Raw genomic sequence first — 9,987 nt, 5'->3', positions numbered from 1 at the left:
CAAAACAAGCACAGATCACGCTCACGGATGACAACCTCCATGCTGTTCTACGCATTGCCTCAGCACAGGACCTAAAACCAGACATTGACACACTGGTAACGGGAAAACGGTGTCAGACATCTGGTCAGGAAACACACAGGCAAGCATTTTTTTTTTTAAACTTAATTAAAATATAATAAAATGTAATTCAACCAAGAAGAAGAACAGTTAAACTGTGTGCAATTTAATGATTGTGCTTGCATTTTTGTTTGTGTTTATCATTTTCAGAACATGATCAATCGATAGTAGAGAGAATCCACTTGGTGTGTTCAAGGACAGGCAGCATCTCCTCATCAAAGACTTACAAGGAGGCAGGCCACTTGATTTCGTCTCTTCGTTATATTGGCATCGAACATGTCACCCTCCCTAGGAGAGGGGGTGACCTTGATAATTTATTGTTAAAACGAGAGYCTGCCTGGATCTTTAACTTAAAGACCCTTGCTCCCTTCGGTCTCAACGTAGACTTTGATCTGAAGCCATTCTTGTGATTATTGTGACTTTGCCATTGTAATTGTTTGTAAGCTTGTGTAGTCTAAAATGAATCTATGATCGTATGCTATCCATTTATTTTTTGTAWGCTGTCCTTTGTATGTCATTTTAAWATTTGAGAATTAACCAATGATATTAGGCCACTCTTGGCCATGATTACAGACACCTGTGTGTCTTTTMACACTATATAAAACGAGTCATCKCGCAGTGTTTGTGATTATACCCTGATATAGACAGCTTGGCTGTCGAAACGTTGGTAATTAAATGTTTGCATCTGAMCTCCTAGAGTGTGCGGCTCTCCTTTATTTTCAAGTGACAGAAACTCTACCACAAAGTGTGTTTTGAATATCTGGGCGCAGCAGCACATCGGAGTAGGTGATTAGAGCGACTACCATACTCATGGGAAACTAGATCCCTGACGAGCCCTCATTTTGCTACGTTCCCCAGCAAGATGTTTTGCTCATTTTGCTACGTTCCCCACCAAAAATGTCACTCAAACAGAAGGGGGAACTAACAAAGAGTCACTGACAACATCCAAAACAGGAGGGGTTCTGAAAGACACTCATGGGGGTGTCCACTGAAAGCTGACTAGCAACAACTGAGCACACGCTAAATTTTCCCCAAGAGACAAACCCACACCAAAAACGTAGACAGAAAGCAAACCAAAAACAGGGAAGATCAAACAAAGGAATGTTTTTCTCTAAATCAATTAGGGAGATGGTGCACTGGGCCAACTAAAGGTGTTGACCCTCCACATCTCTCAAGACCAACTGGTGRACTGGGCCYGCCACTGTTAAATAWKACCTGGGCCAGCACAGGTGAAACYCCTTCCCACTAACGAGATGGCAAACCAGCAAAGGTGTAACACATACTGACTAATGAGGTGAAACCAATAAGTGCGCCCCACGTGCTAAAGTGTAATACCAGTTAAACAGTAAACTCAGGAACCATAGCAGATTTGTCTTATTTTATGCGATTTTGTTATGTCCATAATAGGCATATAATACTCCAAATGGTCAAAATGTCCACTTGTCACAAACTCAGCAACAACAAAAAAAGATACTCTTATAAACTGCGTTTATTTTCAGCAAACTTAACATGTGTAAATATTTGTATGAACACTGAGACATAAATTGAACAAGTTCCACAGACATGTGACTAACAGAATTTGAATAATGTGTCCCTGAACAAAGGAGGGGTCAAAATCAAAAGTAACAGTCAGTATCTGGTGTGGCCACCAGCTGTCTTGCTGTGAGATGTTACCCCACTCCTCCAACAAGGCACCTGCAAGTTCCCGGACATTTCTGGGGGGAATGGTCCTAGCCCTCACACTCCGAGCCAACAGGTTTCAGATGTGCTCAATGGGATTGAGATCTGGGCTCTTTGCTGGCCATGGCAGAACACTGACATTCCTGTCTTGCAGGAAATCACGCACAGAACAAGCAYTATGTCTGGTGGCATTGTCATGCTGGAGGGTCATGTCAGGATCAAAATCAAATCAAATGTATTTATATAGCCCTTCGTACATCAGCTGATATCTCAAAGTGCTGTACAGAAACCCAGCCTAAAACCCCAAACAGCAAGCAATGCAGGTGTAGAAGCACGGTGGCTAGGAGAACCTCCCTAGAAAGGCCAAAACCTAGGAAGAAACATCGAGAGGAACCAGGCTATGAGGGGGGGCCAGTCCTCTTCTGGCTGTGCTGGGTGGAGATTATAACAGAACATGGCCAAGATGTTCAAATGTTCATAAAAATAATCACAGTAGTTGTCGAGGGTGCAGCAAGTCAGCACCTCAAGAGTAAATGTCAGTTGGCTTTTCATAGCCAATCATTAAGAGTATCTCTACCGCTCCTGCGGTCTCTAGAGAGTTGAAAACAGCAGGTCTGGGACAGGTAGCATGTCCGGTGAACAGGTCAGGGTTCCATAGCCGCAGGCAGAACAGTTGAAWCTGGAGCAGCAGCACGGCCAGGTGGACTGGGGACAGCAAGGAGTCATCATGCCAGGTCGTCCTGCGGCATGGTCCTAGGGCTCACGTCCTCCGAGAGAGAGAGTCACACAGGACACTGGATAAGACAGGAGAAGTACTCCAGATATAACAAACTGACCCTAGCCCCCGACACATAAACTACTGCACATAAATACTGGAGGCTGAGACAGGAGGGGTCAGGAGACACTGTGGCCCCATCCGGTGATACCCCCGGACAGGGCCAAACAGGAAGGATACAACCCCACTGTTGAAGGAATTCGTTTCCTATATGTTCATTAACCAATTTCATTATACAAAGCAAACACTCTGTCCGTTTATAAGAATTTGTAAGATCCTTATTTGCATAAAATAGACTTAGACCCTTGTCCAAATGTAATCAATAGTATTTATTCTCGAGAGTACTCCCTCCAAAAAACATGTATCTCACTTTATATATCACAAACAGCGTCATAGAATCCCTCCCCCTCCGACGAGGATAAAGATGATCAAATAGTTCATTTCAACACACTCAAGCACATACTTTACACAATATGTCTGCATTATCTCCTGAAATCTCTCCTCAGTTTATTACCACTTAACTGACAGTTCCATTCCCCCCCCAGATACAGAAAACCCAGAGGTCTTGAACTATTCTCCCTTATCTCCACAGAGTTATAGCTGAGTCGGTTCAAACATAGGTTAACGATCCATTTCGTTTTCTTTAGAGACACACAGACATTCCTTTCTACCCTCATACATGTTCCATAACCTCTTCCTTATGAACTAACATTATTCCTCCATTTAGAAAAACAGTAATTCAATTAGTTATAGTTATAGCTAAATGTATACATAGTTTAGTCATTTATTCATACAATTCATAACACCCACCCACTTTGCCAAAGCACAGCCCCCACACCACTAGAGGGATATCTTCAACAACCAACTTACCATCCTGAGACAAGGCAGAGTATAGCCCACAAAGATCTCCGCCACGGCACAACCCAAGGGGGGGGGCGCCAACCCAGACAGGAAGATCACGTCAGTAACTCAACCCACTCAAGTGACGCACCCCTCCTAGGAACGGCATGAAAGAGCACCAGTAAGCCAGTGACTCAGCCCCTGTAATAGGGTTAGAGGCAGAGAATCCCAGTGGAGAGAGGGGAACCGGCCAGGCAGAGACAGCAAGGGTGGTTCGTTGCTCCAGAGCCTTTCTGTTCACCTTCGCACTCCTGGGCCAGACTACTGAAGAGATGAGTCTTCAGTATAGACTTAAAGGTTGAGACCGAGTCTGCGTCTCTCACATGGGTATGCAGACCATTTCATAAAAATTTAGATCTATAGGAGAAAGCCCTGCCTCCAGCTGTTTGCTTAGAAATTCTAGGGACAATTAGGAGGCCTGCATCTTGTGACCGTAGCCAGGACCAACTCGGAAAGATAGGTAAGAGCAAGCCCATGTAATGCTTTGTAGGTTAGCAGTAAAACCTTGAAATCAGCCCTTGCCTTAACAGGAAGCCAGTGTAGGGAGGCTAGCACTGGAGTAATATGATCAAATTTTAATCTAGTCAGGATTCTAGCAGCTGTATTTAGCACTAACTGAAGTTTATTTAGTGCTTTATCCGGGTAGCCGGAAAGTAGAGCATTGCAGTAGTCTAACCTAGAAGTAAAAGAGCAAGTCTGATTTCAGCAATGTTACGTATGGAAAAAAGCTGTCCTTGAAACAGTCTTGATATTTCGTCAAAAGAGAGATCAGGGTCCAGAGTAACGCCGAGGTCCTTCACAGTTTATTTGAGACGAATTTACAACCATCAAGATTATTGTCAGATTCAACAGAAGATCTCTTGTTTCTTGGGACCTATTCAACAGAAGATCTCTTTGTTTCTTGGGACTGAACAAGCATCTCTGTTTTGTCCGAGTTTAAAAGTAGAACGTTTTCAGCCATCCACTTCCTTATGTCTGAAACACAGGCTTCTAGCGAGGGCAATTTTGGGGCTTCACCACGTTTCATTGAAATGTACAGCTGTGTGTCATCCGCATAGCAGTGAAAGTTAACATTAATGTTTTCGAATGACATCCCCAAGAGGTAAATATATAGTGAAAACAATAGTGGTCCTAAAACGGAACCTTGAGGAACACCGAAATGTACAGTTGATTTGTCAGAGGACAAACCATTCACAGAGACAAACTGATATCTTTCCGACAGATACGATCTAAACCAGGCCAGAACTTGTCCGTGTAGACCAATTTGGGTTTCCAGTCTCTCCAAAAGAATGTGGTGATCGATGGTGTCAAAGGCAGCACTAAGGTCTAGTAAGGTAACGAGGACAGATGCAGAGCCTCGGTCTGACGCCATTAAAAGGTCATTTACCACCTTCACAAGTGCAGTCTCAGTGCTATGATGGGGTCTAAAACCAGACTGAATGATTTCGTATACATTGTTTGTCTTCAGGAAGGCAGTGAGTTGCTGTGCAACAGCTTTTGCTGTTGGAAGATTCGGAAGATTCGATAGTTTTTTATATTTTCTGGGTCAAGGTTTGGCTTTTTCAAGAGAGGCTTTATTACTGCCACTTTTAGTGAGTTTGGTACACATCCGGTGGATCGAGAGCCGTTTATTATGTTCAACATAGGAGGGCCAAGCACATGAAGCAGCTCTTTAAGTAGTTTAGTTGGAATAGGGTCCAGTATGCAGCTTGAAGGTTTAGAGGCCATGATTACTTTCATCATTGTGTCAAGAGATATAGTACTAAAACACTTAAGTGTCTCTCTGGATCCTGAGTTGTGCAGACTAAGGAGAGCTTTGGAGGAATACGCAGATTTAAAGAGGAGTCCGTAATTTGCTTTCTAATGATCATGATCTTTTCCTCAAAGAAGTTCATGAATTTATTACTGCTGAAGTGAAAGCCATCCTCACTTGGGGAATGCTGCTTTTTAGTTAGCTTTGCGACAGTATAAAAAATAAATTTGGGATAAGTTGGAAAAATAGGATGATCGAGCAGCAGTGAGGGCTCTTCGATACTGCACGGTACTGTCTTTCCAAGCTAGTCGGGAAGACTTCCAGTTTGGTGTGGCGCCATTTCCGTTCCAATTTTCTGGAAGCTTGCTTCAGAGCTCGGGTATTTTCTGTATACCAGGGAGCTAGTTTCTCATGACAAATGTTTTTAGGGGTGCAACTGCATCTCGGGTATTGTGTAAGGTTAAATTGAGTTCCTCAGTTAGGTGGTTAACTGATATTTGTCCTCTGACGTCCTTGGGTAGGCAGAAGGAGTCTGGAAGGGCATCAAGGAATCTTTGTGTTGTCTGTTTATAGCACGACTTTTGATGCTCCTTGGTTGGGGTCTGAGCAGATTATTTGTTGCGATTGCAAACGTAATAAAATGGTGGTCCGATAGTCCAGGATCATGAGGATAAACATTGCAAAACTAGGTCCAGAGACATGTTGGACAAAACCCACTGAGTCGATGATGGCTCCGAAAGCCTTTTGGAGTGGGTCTGTGGACTTTTCCATGTGAATATCAAAATCACCAAAAATGTGAATATTATCTGCTATGTGTACAAGGTCCGATAGGAATTCAGTGAACTCAGTGAGGAACGCTGTATATGGCCCAGGAGGCCTGTAAACAGTAGCTATAAAAAGGGATTGAGTAGGCTGCATAGATTTCATGACTAGAAGCTCAAAAGACGAAAACGAATCTTTTATGTTTGTAAATTGAAATTTGCTATCGTAAATGTTAGCAACACCTCCGCCTTTGCGGGATGCACGGGGGATATGGTCACTAGTGTAACCAGGAGGTGAGGCCTCAGTTAACACAGTAAATTCATCAGGCTTAAGCAATGTTTCAGTCAGGCCAATCACATCAAGATTATGATCACATTGACTATAACTGCCTTTGAAGTGAGGGATCTAACATTAAGTAGCCCTATTTTGAGATGTGAGGTATCACGATCTCTTTCAATAATGGCAGGAATGGAGGAGGTCTTTATCCTAGTGAGATTGCTAAGGCGAACACCGCCATGTTTAGTTTTGCCCAACCTAGGTCGAGGCACAGACACAGTCTCAATTGGGATAGCTAAGCTGACTACACTGACTATGCAAGTGGCAGTGGATGTCTGGTGGTCCATGGAGGAAGCTGACCTCTTAGGCCCAGTGAGAGATCAAGGCAGGAGGGCAGGGAGTGTAGGCCAAGATATCCAATAAATAGAGTACACCCAAAAAATATACATTACAATTATACTTTATTGAACACCAATCAATTCTTCTATCAATATCAAAGCTTGATTAGCAAGTTATAATGTCTATTATGAGTGTCCAGGGAATGTAGCATGTGTCCACTTATAATTCCCTGTCTTTAGCACTCACTTTTTCGTAGTTCAATGTGGAACTCAAACACAGCAGAGTGCCAAATGTCACATTAGAACCTATGTCATATTCTTGAAAGATTTGGCAGAGTGTAACCCCCAAGGCCTAGGCAGTTCCTTGCCCATGGCTGGTTCTGAGTTCCGATAACCATTTGATGTGGGGTAGATTTTGTGAAAGTGCTCGAGCCAGGTTAATTCCTCTTTGGATAAGACAAGTCTTGATTTGCCGACAGCAAAATTAGTTTTGTGCTGATATACACACAGCTGGTACCTGTTTCCTTTTGAGGCTATTTCAAGAAATTCTCACTCACTGAAGGACAGGAGTGGCCCCCTACGTGATCCATTGAAACGGCCACATAACAGTGCTACAAAATGGATGACATCTGACCTCAATGCTCCCTGCTCCAGGCGACCTGAAAAAATAGCTCAATAGATATGCTGCTTTTTTAATCTAAATTCCTGCAGCTGGGCTTCAGGATGGAATCCCAGCATTTAATGCGAAAGTGTGCCCGCTGTGCAGCCAGCTCCATCCGGAAATCCCGATCCATCTTTGATAGTGCTAGTAATGTTTTTCTATCTCTCATCCCACTGGCTCGAAAAGGAGTTGACCTATATTCTAAGAAAAACTTGATAAATTGTCTCACATCGGCACGGTAGCTTTTCAGTGTGTCTTCATGCAACCCCCTGTCCTGCACAGTGCCGAACCACTTGTGGATTCGTTTGTTGTATTCCAAAGATGTTAAACCCACATCCGGGCCTGTCCCTGTCATTTTAGTTAAGAACTCCTTGAGCCTCGAGACTGTTCGATCGAGTATTGTCTTTACGTCTACTTGTAGGAAGGCTCCCCAAAAGGTAATCTGTATAATACAAAAGAATGTGCGATCTGGAGTAGTCTCTGTCAGCCTCAGTGTCGCTCTCGTCCGTCCCTGGAAGGTCGCTCTCGTCCATCCATGGAAGTTCGCTGTCGGCCATATCTGAAAGTTGCCCAGGGGGAAGGTTGGTCTCGTCACCGGAAGACAGGGTGGCTACTGGGGCTGTATTATCTGACACCTCGGTCGACAAAGGCACCCGCATAGCGTCTTTGTACTTCTGGCTCATAGTGTTAAGTTTGTGAACCGAGCGTAGATGACGATCCAGCCTCGTAAGTTTGCGTTTACGCAGTCTCAAATCAATCTGCCAATGGCAACATGTCGACAGGAACTCAGCCATTTAGACTAACCCTAACTCCAACCCCTATTTCCTCTGAAGAAGCACGAATTGCGCAAAACCTCATGATCTTTCCCTAAATTTTAATGACCCCTTTTTTTTTTACCCTCAAACGAAAGTGAGAAAGAACAGGATTCCTCTATCTCCTTGTTCCACAGGGACATTTTTCCTACAAACAAAGCCAAGCACATGGGACATTTGGGCCTTCGTTTGAATTGGTATGGAAGAGCCTTTGTCCGTATGAAATATCTATTCTCTGGGTGTGGTGAGTATTCCCATTTTTTCCACCCCAAAACCAGACTTTAAAGTTTGGAGTGCCTTGAAAATGAATCATCATCATGATTGAATTATAAAGAAGTGATCACCTTAGAGTGCAGTGTTTTTCTCATAGCGTAGAGTGCTATTTCTAAGGCAATTTTTTTATGGAGTGTCATCTGAATCTACAGTGAGAATTTCATATCGATTGCTTGTTTTTTATTCAGCATTTTTGAAGGCCCAAAGCCTGCATAAGGCTGAATTGCCAGTCCTGGAACAACCACCAGATGGCAACAGACAATTAATTTTGTAGGAGAAAATGAGTTGAGTGTTGACCTCCATTCCCCATGATCCTTTTTGCATTGGGCTTTGATTATTATTTTCTAAAACAGGGCTAATTTGTTATTTATTTTTTTATTGTTTGTTATTTTGATGTATTTCTTTGTTGATTGGTTCCAATTCTATATTTGGGGGGGGGGGGGGTTTAATTGTTATGATTTGATCCTTTAAATAGGAATACTCGGCCAGTTCCAATTGTGCACCTCTACCATGGCAATGCCACTACATAACCATTTCAAGGTTATTTAATCTAAATGAGTCCGCTGGAGAATCTAGGAATATTCCTAACCCTCACAAAGGGTTATTTTAAGGCCCTTCAAGCAATTCATCACTCACAAATTTTTGATTATGCTGCCCCAGCAGGCATGGTCAGACAGGTGAACAAATTGACGGCCTTTATCAAACCCTCTTCTCCTATCCCACAGACTCTGGCAAAGGTAAAACTTAACACCAGTAAGTGGATGGAGAATAATATGCCCATTTTGAGGGAGCATTATGATGGGGTCATTGCTTTATCCATTCAGAATGCTTTCCTGCAACCAAAAAGCTTTTCATAAGGCTGTGATGTGGGCAGAGGCCAGATTACGCTCCCACACCCTAGAGACTGAGATCAGACAGTTCTGTAACATTGTTTGAGCTATTTGCACCTCCATAGAAAGCATACTGTTCTCGCTCAAGGTTAACCACAGCTTCTCAGCACACTTATCTGGGGCAAAATGTTACTTCCAGCACACACACAGGAACCCAGACCAACAGTTGCTAATATTCAATTATAGCGCAATAAACACAGATCCTCACAGGTACCATGTAGTAGGCTGATTGTGGCTCTGAATCTTAAAGAATAGCTGAGTACTGTGAGGTTCTGAGTTATACACTATAGCCCTTACTATATCACATGTGATTGAATATTAGCAACTGTTGGCCTGGGCACCTGGGTGTCTGTGTGTGTGTGCTGGAAGTAACAGTTAGCCCCAGATAAGTGTGCTGGGAAGCTGTGGTTAGCCTTGAGTGAGAACAGTGTCCTTTTTATGAAGGTTCAAATAGCTCAGACAATGTTGCAGAGCTGTCTGACCTCAGTCTCTGGGGTGAGGGAGCGTAATCTACACAGCAACAGCGCCGGGACACCAAAGAGCGCAGAGGCTAGGACTAGCCTGAGCGCCGGCGATAGGCTGGGTGAGTCTAAACCACGCCCAGTCAAGCAGGAACTACCTCTGTCAGAGTATATTATAATATCTTTGTCAGGAACAAGTCAGTTCCCTGTTCTACCCTGCGGGGTGGTACAGTGAACCCGTATATACGAAAGTTGCATTTGCCATTTATTGCTTAGTTAATAAAAAATA

This window comes from Salvelinus sp. IW2-2015, linkage group LG23 (genome assembly GCF_002910315.2).
Source record: "Salvelinus sp. IW2-2015 linkage group LG23, ASM291031v2, whole genome shotgun sequence".
Lineage (NCBI taxonomy): Eukaryota > Metazoa > Chordata > Actinopteri > Salmoniformes > Salmonidae > Salvelinus > Salvelinus sp. IW2-2015.
Note: the sequence above shows the minus strand (reverse complement) of the source record.